Source organism: Drosophila bipectinata, chromosome XR (assembly GCF_030179905.1).
Source record: "Drosophila bipectinata strain 14024-0381.07 chromosome XR, DbipHiC1v2, whole genome shotgun sequence".
Taxonomy (NCBI): Eukaryota; Metazoa; Arthropoda; class Insecta; order Diptera; family Drosophilidae; genus Drosophila; species Drosophila bipectinata.
This window is the reverse complement of record NC_091735.1, coordinates 11,850,335-11,864,734: the sequence shown is the minus strand read 5'-3', so window position 1 is coordinate 11,864,734 and position 14,400 is coordinate 11,850,335. Positions and strand designations below refer to the sequence as shown.

Below are 14,400 nucleotides of genomic sequence, written 5' to 3'. Positions count from 1 at the left end.
CAATGGCCTCCTCGTGGTGTTCCCTGGATACCGACATAAATACATATATATATATATATACATATATAAGTACGTAAATATTTATATGTATATATACTTCCCTCTCTTTCTTTCAAGCGAACGGTCGTGTTTTTTTTGTGCGCACTGCGTTTTATTAAAAATATTGGTAAACCGGTGTTTACATACTTGTGAATCTTAACAATCTTAAAGCCTAAAGCGTATCGCTTCGCGAGTGCTGTGGTATATTTGGAGTCAAATTAATAATTTGCCTAAATTCTATTCCAAGCATAGCTCAGCTCTGCTTCTTCCCCGGCTTATCTATATTTCTGCATTTCTCTTTTGCACTCTTTCAAAGCTCCCGCTTCGGCTTCTTGTTTGGCACAGTGGTTCAAGGTATTGTGTTTTTTAACTTTTTAAATATTAATTTTTGTTTTATTAAATAAAAAAAAAACATAAAAATAAATAAAATGGAATTTAAACTGGTCTGTGCCATTAAGTCTTGTAACAAGACAATTTCCACATCCCAGCCTAGCATCCATTGCTGGTTATGTGAAAACGTCGTGCACGCCAAGTGTGCCGGTTTCACTGCATCGGTTTCGGATGCCATTTCCCGTAGGTCTGGGATACATTATTGTTGTGAAAATTGTCGTGCTGTGCAAGGCGAAATGAGGTCGTTCATGAGACAGACCAAAAATGAATTTAAAGAGCTCGTAAAATCAATGACCAGCTCTGTGCGCTTGACACTCAGTTTAGTGGCCTTCAGCTGCTAAATGAGTCCCCTAAGCGTAAGAAATCCGCTGTTTCTGATCCGCATCAGCCTGCTCAGCCGACATTAATGCAGCCGCTTATATCTCTGGCCACCCCAAGGGCTACAACTGAGAAAAATTCGTCCGAATTTCTCAGGGATAATGAGCAATTGTCTGATATGTCCGCCATGGCATCCCTTCAAGTGAAGCCACAGGTTCTAGGGAACGAAACCCCCATTAGAGTCACCCAAAAGGGTATTCCACAATCCGGACCACCGGCACCGACTGATGCTGCAGTTATTGTACCTGCGACACCAAAACCCTTACAGGTGATTCCTCCATCGAAACATATATTTGTTTCTCGGATTGCCCCTGATACTTCAGAGATTGATATCTCGGCTTATATTAAAGCCAAAACTAAAGCCGATATAAAGGTGGAGGACATACAAAAATTTAAATATAATTATAAAAGGCGCACGTCTTCTTTCAAGATTCGTGTGCCCGCGCTGATGTTCAAGACGATTTGTTCTCCCAGTTTTTGGCCAGAGAATCTTTTCTTCCAAGAACATCAGCCTAGTTCCGTGAAAAAAAAAAGTTAAAAAACCAGTGGGAGGGAGACTTCCCAATATCGGAACCACTGACCAACCCTCCACCTCTTCTTTGGCCACTAACCGAAAAAACTAGTTTCCTCACTAACTCTTACCTATCAGAATACTAGGGGGCTACGTAGCAAACTCCCCAAGCTATATTCTGATATTTCTTTCTTTGCATCCCATATAATAGCATTTACAGAAACTTGGTTAAATCCGGAGATCTTTAGCTCCGAAGTTTTTCCAAGTAAGTACACCACTTTTAGACGGGATCGATCTCAGCGAAGAGGAGGTGGAGTCCTCATTTCGGTAGACTCTACTCTTGCTTCTGAAGAGGTGAAATCCCATGAGTTTGGTGACATAGAATTTATTTGCGTTAAAATCACTATGTCCGTGAAAGCTTTATACATTACATGTTCATATATACCTCCTATGTCTGAACCGCCCACATATTGGCAGCATTTGTCCGCTATTCGATACGTCTCTAATCTTATGACGGATCTTGACCAACTCGTAGCGGTGGGAGACTTTAATATCCCAGAATTAAAGTGGTCCAACGTCGATAACTCACCATCTTTGTCACTTATAACTTACCATGACTTCACCGCGGGCATGTTTGACATGTCTCTAGGTCAGATCAATCATGTTAGAAGTTCGCTAGGTCGGCTCTTAGACTTATGTTTTGTATCTGATCCTGATGGTACTACTCTCTCCAGAGCTTTTCCCCTTTCAACCCCAGAGGATCCATATCACCCCACGCTGGAGGTCTCAATCGAAACCACTCCTGGTATCGATCAGATGTCTCCGAGCGTGGTAAATAAGATTCGCTGTTTCCGTAAAGCTGATTTTCAGAAACTTAAAAGCCTTATTGATACATTTGACTGGTCTGATATTCTGGCGTCACTTTAGAAAAATTTTATTTTACTTTAAATACATTTTTTGACTTATGTGTGTCTTGGAAATATCCGTCCGCTTCAACAAATCCTCCTTGGTTTACAAGGTGCCTCACTAACCTAAAAAATAAAAAAAAAACAAAAAAGGAAAGCTAACTTCGGGCGGAGCCGAAGTTTATATACCCTTGCAGTGAAAACCGGATATATATCGCAAACATCGGATATAGTTGGCCGATCCTTATGATTACATCATAATAAAACCAATTAACTAAAATACAAAATCTAAAAAAAGTCCCAAGCTTCTATCTTAAAAAATACGAAATTTGATATTTCTACCAAGTACCATTTCCGATCTTTCAGCTATATGGCAGCTATAGGATATAGTCGGCCGATCGTTATAAAATCTGGTAGCTTAGATCAACTGGCCAAAAATAGACTCTGTATTACGTTTCAGCTTTCTATCTTCAAAAACACGAAAGTTGGGTCATTTTCGATCGTTCAGTTATATGGCAGCTATAAGATATAGTCAGCCGATCCTTATGAAATTTGGCATGTCGTAATGGTTTGCCAAAAATAGCTCTCGTGTCAAATTTGAACTCTCTAACTCTCTAACTTTAAAAACACCAAAGTTATACCATTTCCGATCAATCAGTTATATGGCAGCTATAGGATATAGTCGGCCGATCCCGGCCGCTCCGACTTATATACTGCGTGCAAAAGAAAGAAGGGTGTGTTCAAGACGATAGCTTAAAAACTGAGAGACTAGTTCGCGTAGAAACGGACGGACAGACGGACAGACGGACATGGTCATATCAACTCAGGAGGTGATCCTGATCAAGAATATATATACTTTATAGGGTCGGAGATGTCTCTTTCACTGCGTTGCACACTTTTGGACAAAATTATAATACCCTTTGCAAGGGTATAATAAGCTTTTACTTAAATATAAAAAACCTGCAGTAGTGTTGATTTCTCAAGATACCTACTAGCTCGGTCGAATTTTACCGTGCATAACGCTGAATGTTATAGGAATTATATTGACCGCTGCCGGATTCAGTTTACTCAGGATCCAAAGCAGTTTTATAATTTTGTAAACACTAAGCGTAAGCACGTATCTTTTTCACCCCTGCTTACGTTTGAAAATTCCTCTGCGACTTCTGATCAGGCCATTACCGATCTATTCGCACAATTTTTTCAAACAACTTATTCCCCTCCTAAATTGACTGATCAGCGTTACGCATATAACATTCAAGCAGCAAATCTTATTTTCTGTCCGTTTTTTTCTGAGAACAACTTATTATCTGGTCTTTCAAGGGTAAAACCGATTTATTCGCCAGGCCCCGACGGAGTACCAGGCTGTGTGTTAAAATACTGCGCCAGGGCTCTGTGCGAAACCTCTTCAAAGACTTTTCAACTTATCTTTGGAAACCTCGATTTTTCCCCTAAAGTGGAAGGAATCATTTATAATTCCCCTACATAAAAAAGGGAAAAAGTCCGAGGCTGCCAACTACAGAGGCATCTCTAAGTTGTCGGCAATTCCAAAGTTATTTGAAAAATTAATTACCCCTCACTTGCAACACCTATGCTCTTCGATCATCTCTCCCTGTCAGCATGGCTTTTTTAAGAGTCGCTCCACCACCACAAATTTACTGGAGTTGACATCCTTTGTCATAGATGGCTTTTGTAAGGGATATCAAACCGATGTAATTTACACAGACTTCAGCAAAGCATATGATTCAGTTAATCACTCACTCTTGTTGAGTAAACTGAATATGCTGGGTTTTCCTAAAGACCTCTTAACGTGGATCTCCAGCTATTTAGATGGAAGGACACAAAGAGTCTTATTTAAAAACATACAGTCCCGTCTGGTCCGTGCTACATCTGGCGTCCCTCAAGGAGGTCATCTTGGCCCGCTATTATTCACGCTTTTTATTAATGACTTGCCCCCTGCTTTAACGAACTCTCTAGTTCTTATGTATGCAGATGATGTAAAGCTTTGTCTTCAGTACAAATCCATCTCTGCCCAATGCAGTCTTCAGTCTGACCTTGATTACTTTGAAGAATGGTGTTTAGCTAATGATCTAATACTTAATGGATCAAAATGCAAGCATATGTCTTTTTATCGTTCTTGCCCTCTGCAAGCTACGTATTCCATTAATGGGACCCAGGTTAATGATCTCGGCATCCTATTAGACATAAAACTTAAATTTGCCGACCATATTTCCTTAATGGTTAATAAGGCTAAAGGAGTCCTTGGTTTTATTAAAAGGTGGTCAAAAGAATTTAATGACCCCTATATAACCAAAACATTATTCATTTCTTTGGTCCGTCCTATACTGGAGTACGGTTTATGTGTCTGGAGTCCCCAATATGGAGTACATCAGGACCGCATAGAATCCGTACAAAGGAATTTCCTAACTTTTTCACTTAGAGGTCTAAACTGGGATGCAAATCTTCACCTTTCATCTTATAATAGTAGACTCTTACTCATAAACTTACCTAGCTTAACAAATCGTAGGACAATGCTCGGTGTAGTCTTTCTGCATAACCTTATTAACGGGGATGTAGATAGCCAGCATTTACTAAAACGCTTAAAATTTAACATTCCTAATAGAAGGATTCGAAACTTTAGTCCTTAGCCGTTGTAGTTCGACATATGCACTGCATGACCCTTTTAGGGTATTATGTTCGAACTATAATGGTCTCTACTCTATAACATCTCTTTCCTGTCCCTCAAATTTAAAATATAGAATTTTAAATTTCCTTACTAACTCCTCCTAGCCTAATAATTGAGAAATAGCTTAATATTTACTAACAAATCGTTTCTTGAGCGCCCCTCGGTCGTCTGGGCCTCTAAGCTTTATGATGAATACAGGAATGCTAGCTGTCGAAAAAGTTCTTGCGACAGGCCCCGCAAAAAGTTCTTGCGAGAGCGAGTTCTCATTCTCTTTCTTACGCTCATCGTTCGTTCATCTTACGCTCATATTTTCGTTGAATGCTTTCTGTTTCTCATTCTCTGAAAGGTGCGCGATGACGAAGGTTGGTCTAGACTCTAGAGCAGTGGTGGGCAAGCTTTCATTTTACAAAGCACGCGAGTATAGGGTAGGAAATTCTGCCGCAGCGCTGCCGGCATACTGACAGTGTGAGCACTCTCAAATTATTTTTAGAAGCTCTCTCATTTGCTCTCATTTTGATTCATTTGACAGCCCAAACTAAAAATCAAAATTTTTCCACTGAGAAAAAATTTCTCAGAAATTGGGTTGGAAAAAGTTTTCTTCATGGAGAATATAGATAGGGAAGCGTAGTTTTTCATTTATTTAAGAAATGTAGCTAGCAAAACTTTTTTTTAAATTAAATACTCAATTTTAGTGCCCATTGCAGCTTATGAATGAACGAAAAATGAAATAAAAAAATGTGTTTTTTTCGCTCAGTGAATTCTCTGCTCTCATTGTTTTTCTCTGCTACGCACACACTCAAATTTTAAACATCCCTTCAGTACCATACCTCAAGCATTTCGAGCATACGAGCATTTCGAACTAAATACCCCAGAGAATCCCTGAGGTATACTCTGAGGAATCGTTGAGGAAATACCCCAAGGAATCCCTGGAATTCTTTGAGGAATCTTACAGGAAATAGGTGGGATTCATAAGGGATTCACTGAGGAAAGGATTTTTAAACGCTTACATTATTTGTAATTAAAATACATACCGATCAAAACTCCATAAAAATTTGGGAAACCCTTCAATCTCTTCTTCCCACTAACACCGTCGATGTTATATTGCACGATGAGGTCCTCAACGACAACATATTTTAACGACTTTGTTAATTGTCCTCGCTTTAGTAGATTGGTCACTGCGGTGATCTGCAAAAATTAATAGGTATTAAAAATTTTTTTATATTTAATTTATAAATATTATACTTACACATTCTTCCTTTCTTCCGCGGCCTAAGGCGAATTCTAACGCTGCCAATGCCTCGTCGGTGGCAATCGGGAATTCCATGTTGACAGCATTGCTGGTGGCCTTTCCCTTAACAAAGACCTCCAGCAATGCTGTCAACTTTGCCAGCTGGGTGGTGCAAGCGGCGATTTCCCTAGCCTGCTCATCCAGTTTCCGCGCCTGCTCTTCCATTTGCCGCGCCTGCTCATCTATTTTTCGCTCTAGGCGATCAATTTTTGAGTCGCTCACCTCGACTATCTCCACCTCGCTCATTTGCGTCTCCGCAATTAGGTCTTCATCTGAGAAAAGAAATTAATAAAAAAATTAGATTTTATTTAATTTACTTACCATCGACATTAAACGCCATCTTTAAAATTTTTTTTTGAGGCTCCATCTTTGATCTAGAAAATAAAAAGAATACATAATTTTTTTGTACATTTTATAAGTTTATTTGTTTTATTTTAATGAAATACGCTTTTTTTTTTTCAACGGACAATGGAAGGTGAATCTTCTAAAGATGCCTTAAGCGCCGTCGCTTGAGACATGCCCGATTAATATTTAAAAATATGCCTACGGACTAAACACCTCCGAAAAAAATCAAAATAAAACTAACAAAGGGAAAAACCCTAAGAAAAATGTAAATATGGAACTAACACTAACCCCCCTTTGTAAGGCATCGCTACAGCTTTTCTAACCTTATCAGATACCCTAAATCTCTCTATATCTGATGCCATGCTTATGCTACATAAACAAATACCTAAAGCTAATGAGGACACAGGTATATCAAAAAAACTACTAATATCTACAAATCTCCTACCCAAAATACAAATTCCTTCTGCATCCTCTTCAAAACTATCTGCTTCAATAGGGATGTGTTCTTCAACATAACAAAAACTATCTGGCCATTTATTTCTTAGGGTACATCCCTTCAACTTTAAAACACTACCTATTAATTTTACATTATTTAACTCCACCCGAATATCCCCATCCTCTAATATCTTCCTATTTATTTGCTCTAGAATTTGGGTGGGCTTTCGGACAAATCTCTTGAGAGTTTGCAGATAATTTTCAAATGAATAAGAGGACCCTGAAACCGGATCACCGATTTGCTGAATGTTCTCTCTTACATGAAGTAAGCCATGTACATTGTATGAAACACTGCTCTGTCCAAAAATGGTTGGGAAATTCGAAACGAATAAATCCAACATATTTTGGGCAGTATTGATGTTGGACTCTCGTTGTGAATGAGAGGACAACATCCTGAAAGCGCAGTGTAGCAAGAGGAATTCATAATACTGGTCTGTATGAATGGCATCTTTGAGAGCTACAATGCCAGTATATAAAAGGAATTGCCGAAATTCCGTTGATTTCCAATGTGGTAAATCATCCAATGACCTTGGCTTTCTTGCAAACTCTGTGGGGACACAACTTCTCAGTGAATTTAAGCATTCCGAAATTAAATTTTTGCTTGGTTTGGAAACCCTAAACTCATTATTAATTTTATTACCTACTATTCTTAGTAAAAATTTTCGAATGACACCTAATTCTATTAGGTGCATACAATCTAGAGGGACTTGGGTCACCATTTTGATCCCAAGTTTTTCTAAAGCGGACGGACTATGTAAATATTCTACCTTATGATGTTCTGGGTATGTTCTGATGCTAAAGTTTTCATCTGATATCAATTCAGCACGTTCAGTGCTGAATGTCAATACAGAATTTACTTTTTTCGCTACTTGAGTGCATTTACTACAGCCATGGCTGGACGTGTGTCCAGGCGTGCCTGTAATAAATGCACGAGCAGGTGCATCACATACGATTGCCCTAATTTCCAAACCAATTTTTTTATGGGAAATAGTGAAACCGTTATTAATACATTCAGACAATTCAGACGAAAATTTTGACAAAAAATCATTGCAATCAGAAGGCTTATTATGGCCCAGAAAAACTCCTATTGGCAAAACAGGGCGGCCAGGGAGATTATTAATTCTAATAAGAATGAACCATAATTGTGCCCGAGAACTTTTAAAAATTGGAAGTCCGTCAATGTTTAAATCAATACTGAGAGCATCTGGCAATTGAGGGAACACTGATAATTTATTTAATTGTTTAGATAACCCGATATGCAAATAGGACCCGCCCGCTATTTTACATATATCGGGTTTTTCTAAGCAATTAAATTTATAAAACGGCTTTACTTTGAGCCCTTGAGCATTTAATATCTCAACGAGGTCAATGGCACATGCTCGTGTCGGCTTTTGCTTTAAATACCAATTTTTCAATTGCGTATTTAAGTCAGATCCATCACGGGAATGTACCTCTAAGCCACCTACTTCAAAATCACTAGCTACTATTTCTTCAGTTTCCAAACTTGGCTCGAAAGATTCCCTATTCTCCCTTGTGCTAGGCCCAGCATCTAAATCTAGGGGCCTTCCATGAGCACGCTCTTAAATGTTTTCCCTAGCTTTAGATGTTAATTTCCTAATTTGTCTTGAGCCAACCATTTTTTCCGCTTTGTTAGTTTTATTTTGGGTACATAGGTACATATGTACATACATATATTGAACGGCCGCTCGGTATTTAATAAATAACTTAATTACATATATGCACATTACTTTTTAATTTTACTCAACAGAATTAGTTTTTAGTTGTTATTTAATTTAATTGGTCACTTAAACTTTTCTTCACAAACGCGTGTGCTTTTGGTGCAAATTGAACATCAAATGCAAAGAGATGGGGGGAGGCAAGACGAAACCGAAAATTGACAACCGATAATTCTGGCGCGTGCCAGGGTATAGTCGACCAACGCAATGCCTTGTAATTAGAATCACACAAGGAAAATAATCAAACATGAACATTTTGGCTTTGCCTAAAGCCAATACACCATTAATACATTTCAATATACCATATGATTAGATAAGAAAAATTAATTAAATATAATCTTAAATATATATAAATATTTCAACATATTTTAAAAAGGGTATTCTGACGTTGAAGCGTGCCTCTGCTCCGAAAATATGTGCATATATTGAACGGCCGCTCGGTATTTAATAAATAAGTTCATTATATGCACTACTCACCAGAATTAGTTATTTGGTCACTTACATTTTTTTTTAAACTTTCACTTGAACTTAACAAACGCGTGTGATTTACATATGTGCAACTTGAAAATCAAATGCAAAGAGATGGGGGGAGGCAAGACGAAACCGAAAATTGACAACCGATAATTCTGGCGCGTGCCAGGGTATAGTCGACCAACGCAATGCCTTGTAATTAGAATCGCACAAGGAAAATAATCAAACATGAACATTTTGGCTTTGCCTAAAGCCAATTATTAATACATTTCAATATACCATATGATTAGATAAGAAAAATTTATTAAATATAATCTTAAATATATATAAATATTTCAACATATTTTAAAAAGGGTATTCTGACGTCGCTTCCTGGCATTTGGTTTTCGACACCGATTTTTTTTCTCTCCCTTCCCTCCATCTACATCTCTCTAATTGTCTCTCTGTCGCGTGCCTCTGCTCCGAAACTATGACGTAGAAGCTTCGAGAATCATCGTCGAAAACCGAAAGCAGGTAGAAGTTTCGTTTCTCCTTTCGTTTCGGACTTGAGTAAACAAAGCCCATGCAATTTGTTTTTGTTTTTCGAACATGTCGCCAGGAAACGTCGGGGTAAGGAATTTTGGTACTGAAGGGTAGAGCTTCAAAAACATCTATGGTAGCCCCATCGATAGTTTTGATAGTTTGTGGACTAAACCTCGATACTATCGCGATAGAATCGCTCATATATAAACATTAGGGGTAAAACCTTTAAAAAAAGTATTTTGAGTAGAACCATTATGAAAATTTCCATTCTTAATTATTGATAATTAACAACTCAATAAATTTTAATTCAAATGAGATCTTTTAAGGATGTAGTCTCATATTCCGGCCTACTTTTTAGAGGTTATTTCAAAAAATTTTTTTTGTATTAAAAAATAATGCGATCGGTCCAATTTTCACATATGTTTTTATAGGCATCATAAACTATTTGAAAATATTTTGTTTAATTTATTCTTGTGTAGTTTAATACACTTTATAGCATGCCAAAGTATGCATATAAAAAAAAAAGGTAGGTCCCTGGCGCAGGTGATTTCGACTGCTAGAGTCATCCGAAACAAAAAATTAGAAAAGATTATTGTTTTGTAAGCTAATGGCTCTGTCCCGTACTAGAATGAAATATTTTCATCAATAAACAACAAAATGGCGAATCCACAAAAAAAAAAATTTTAAAAAATTTAAAAAATTTATCTTAAATTAATGATAAAAAAAAAAACTAATCCATAAAAATAAATGATTCTAGTACGGGACAGAGGTGTTACTTTTTAGAACAACATATCCAAATTTCAGCTAGATCGGTACCATAGAATTTTGTGAATCACCTGCGCCGCACACAAAAATGTCGTTCCGAGAAAAACGCGTTTAAAGTTTAGACGCTACCGAGAAACTCATACTTTTCGGTTAGGCGCGCTCTCGATTATGGGCTGTATCTCTGTCATTATTTGATATTTTTATTTAAAACTTTAACAGTACATTCTAAATAAACAATACTATCGAAATATGTGAAAAAAAAATCGATTTTTTTCAACCTCACACATGAGACTACATCCTTAATATATATTTGGAAGGATAAATTAAATCAAATTTCTTTGGCTTAAATTTTTGTTAACAAATAACAGTTTGACGCCCGTCGGACAGAGATTGTTAGGCCAGCTTTGGAAAACATTCTTTCCGATTCTGTTGAGGTTGCCAGAATGCAGAGCCCATGCTTAGCGCTTATAGCCAGTTGGGGCATCCAAATTTCATGTTGCTGAAGTTATAAAAATTTTAAAGAGTAATACTTATAGCTTTTATTAACTTACCTTCCAGTACTCCAATGGGTACTCCTGATTTTCATCAATGTTTATTTTCTCGAACTGCCTTATCTGAATTATTGACTCAACTTTGCTAGACCTCTGTTTTAACTCTATTTTTTGTGCTAAAGTATGTATATATCGCCTTAGTTGGTCGCAAGCCGACTCTTTCTCGACCGCTCGACTTCAACGGGCCTATTTTAAGAAAGCTTTAGCTTCGCAATCACTATCTAGTCGAGACTCACTCCCTGTCCATATTAATAGTCACTGCTTAGCACCATAAACTGGATGATCACAATGGTTGATCCCAGGTTCATCTGCCTGCAGCATAAATAAAATATAACATACAATAATTAAATTCTGCTTTTCATTTCCCAGCATTAAAGTCTCTCGACCAAACACCCCCTTTTTTTTTAACCCATCGTCTAAAATTGTGTCCAACCAATACAGCATATGCTGTATGGTTAGTGATTGAAGGTACGTTGTGGCTAGGTACGTTGAAGTACGTTACTATTCGTTTGCATTTTGAGATGATCACATTTACTGCTGCCAGTTTTAAAATTTCCTGAGCAAGCAGATTTATTGTGTGTGCCAAACAGGGTAAATGCTTGAATGTTAATATATCGCACGCTTTTTTCATCGTACTATCATTCTCCGTTGTAACGGTGACAACCTTCGACAAAAGACCCCACTTAGCCAACATTGAACTTATTGTGTCTGCGATGTTTTGGGCGTTATGATTTGTAGGGGTCATCAATGGTGCTGTCGATAGCAGTGCAGACGTTAATTTAAAGTTTTCTGCAATAAAATGACAAGTGATTGTGATGTAGCCTTCATTAGCTGCAGATGTCCAAAGATCGGTTGTCAACCCAACATGCTTACCGGTCTCCAAAGCTGCACGCAATTTGAGGCTTAGCTGATCATATTCCGTTGGAAGCATCACATCGCGAAAATACGTTCTGCTCGGCAACTTGTAGCGCGGGACCGCTTCTTGCATGATTTCGACAAATCCTTCGTCATGAACGCAACTAAACGGACGCACGTCTTTGGCAATCATATCCATAACTTTTTTATCCAGTCTTTTTTTTATTTTTGAGTCACTGACATAGGACGGCTCCTTGTTTAAAAAAGTTTCCATCGTTTTAGGCATTGGTTCCTTATCAGCGGTCATGCGATTCGGATGCAAGCGCTTAAGATCCAGCAAGTTTGATGTAGTGTTAGCTTTCTTAATATGTTTTCCAGTAGTTGCAAATGCCGGATGCTTTGTCCCTGCTCTTTTTGAAGTGGTCACAAACCACCGATCGCTCCCTTTTACGTTTTTGTCCTGACTCCGTCTCCACTTCCTCTGTCGGTTCCGCTCCTATTACACCATTAATTAATAAAAAGAAGTTACTAAACTGTATGTAATTTAAAATATTCAATAAACAACATAATCAAACAGCTACTTTATTTTAAGACTTGCGCCAAATTTTTGCGGCATTAGTTATTTTTCGCTAATTTATGAATGTATGTGGGTACATACACGTACATGCACACATATTTAAGGGAAGCGTGGGCTTGTAAAAAAGATATATAACTTACTTTTAAGGTAATTCTCCATCGTGCCTTCGTCATCCATCAACGTCCACCAACACCATCAACTAGAAATCCTAAATATTATCGACAATTTTGTTAGTTGTTTGAAAAAAAATTAAGAAATTAATTTACTTACAATATGTTCGCACCGAGCACAGAATTGTTAGTGAAAACATCGATGGTGGTCACGAACCATCGATGGTTTCGATGTTTTGAAAACATCGATGTTATCGATGTTTCTGCACCTCTACTTGAGATACTAAAACTAATTGGCTATCTCCTTGTTCCCCATCTAACATAACCTACTCATTACCTAATAAAAAAATGAGACATTTACAAAACCAAAAATTATTGTTTGAGTAGTTTTAATTTCCCTGAACATGCTGCTGATACAGCTCTTTCTTTAAAATACAGTTTTTGCTGTGAGCCATTTGCTGTTTTTCCTCAGTAATATTAAAACAAATCCGTCAAGCATTTTCATCCTATGTTCACAACAGGGATGGGTAACCGAAAACCAATTGGAATATATGCTGGGTTGTTCAGTGGAGGATATGACGGGTTGAATAATTGTTTTCTTTATTCTGTTTATACATATACGTTTGTTTTTTTATACCCTTGCAGAGGGTATTATAATTTTGGTCAAAAGTGTGCAACGCAGTGAAGGAAACATCTCCGACACTATAAAGTATATATATTCTTGATCAGGATCATTTCCTGAGTTGATATGAGCATGTCCGTATGTCCGTCTGTCCGTCTGTCTGTCTGTCCGTTTCTACGCGAACTAGTCTCTCAGTTTTAAAGCTATCGTCTTGAAACTTTAGACACACCCTTATTTCCTTTGCACGCAGTATATAAGTCGGAACGGCTCGGATCGGCCGACTATATTCTATAGCTGCCATATAACTGATTGATCGGAAATGGTATAACTTTAGTGTTTTTAGAGTAAGAGAGTTCAAATTTTACATGAGTGCTACTTTTGGCTAAATTATACGACATACAAAATTTCATAAGGATCGGCCGACTATATCTTATAGCTGCCATATAACTGAACGATCGAAATTGACCCAACTTTCGTGCTTTTGAAGATAGACAGCTGAATCTTAGTACATATTTTATTTTTGGTTAGTTAATCCAACCTACCAAATTTCATTAGAATCGGCCGACTATATCCTATAGCTGCAATATAACTGAACGATCGGAAATGGTATTTGGTAGTAATATAATCTTTCGTATTTTAGAAGATAGGAGATTGGGACTTTTTTTTAGATTTTTTATTGTAATTTATTGGTTTTATTATGATGTAATCATAAGGATCGGCCAACTATATCCGATGTTTGCGATATATATCCGGTTTTATCTGCAAGGTTATATTAACTTCGGCTCCGCCCGATGTTAGCTTTCCTTTCTTGTTTAGATTTTATATTGGGTTACAAATTATAAATTGGGTTATTCTATCATATTTTAATAAGGATCGGCCAACTATATCCGATGTTTGCGATATATATCCGGTTTTAGCAGCAAGGGTATATCAACTTCGGCTCCGCCCGAAGTTAGCTTTCCTTTCTTGTTTAGATTTTATATTGGGTTATAAATTATAAATTGGGTTATATTATCATATTCTAATAAGGATCGGCCAACTATATCCGATGTTTGCGATATATATCCGGTTTTAATTGCAAGGGTATATCAACTTCGGGTCCGCCCGAAATTAGCTTTCCTTTTTGTTTTATTTTAAATCTATTTACACCTAGTCCT

The 14,400-nt window shown here is 37.4% G+C and overlaps 1 long non-coding RNA gene across 1 annotated transcript; it reads right to left on the bottom strand.

Moving 5' to 3' along the window:
- Nucleotides 1-12,211: 12,211 nt before the first annotated feature.
- On the bottom strand, nucleotides 12,212-12,878 carry LOC122321881 (uncharacterized). The gene is made up of 3 exons (XR_006246334.2): nucleotides 12,782-12,878; nucleotides 12,652-12,719; nucleotides 12,212-12,430 (listed from the first exon to the last, which is right to left on the bottom strand). It is a non-coding gene; the product is annotated as an uncharacterized lncRNA (long non-coding RNA).
- Between the last annotated feature and the right edge of the window lie 1,522 nt (nucleotides 12,879-14,400).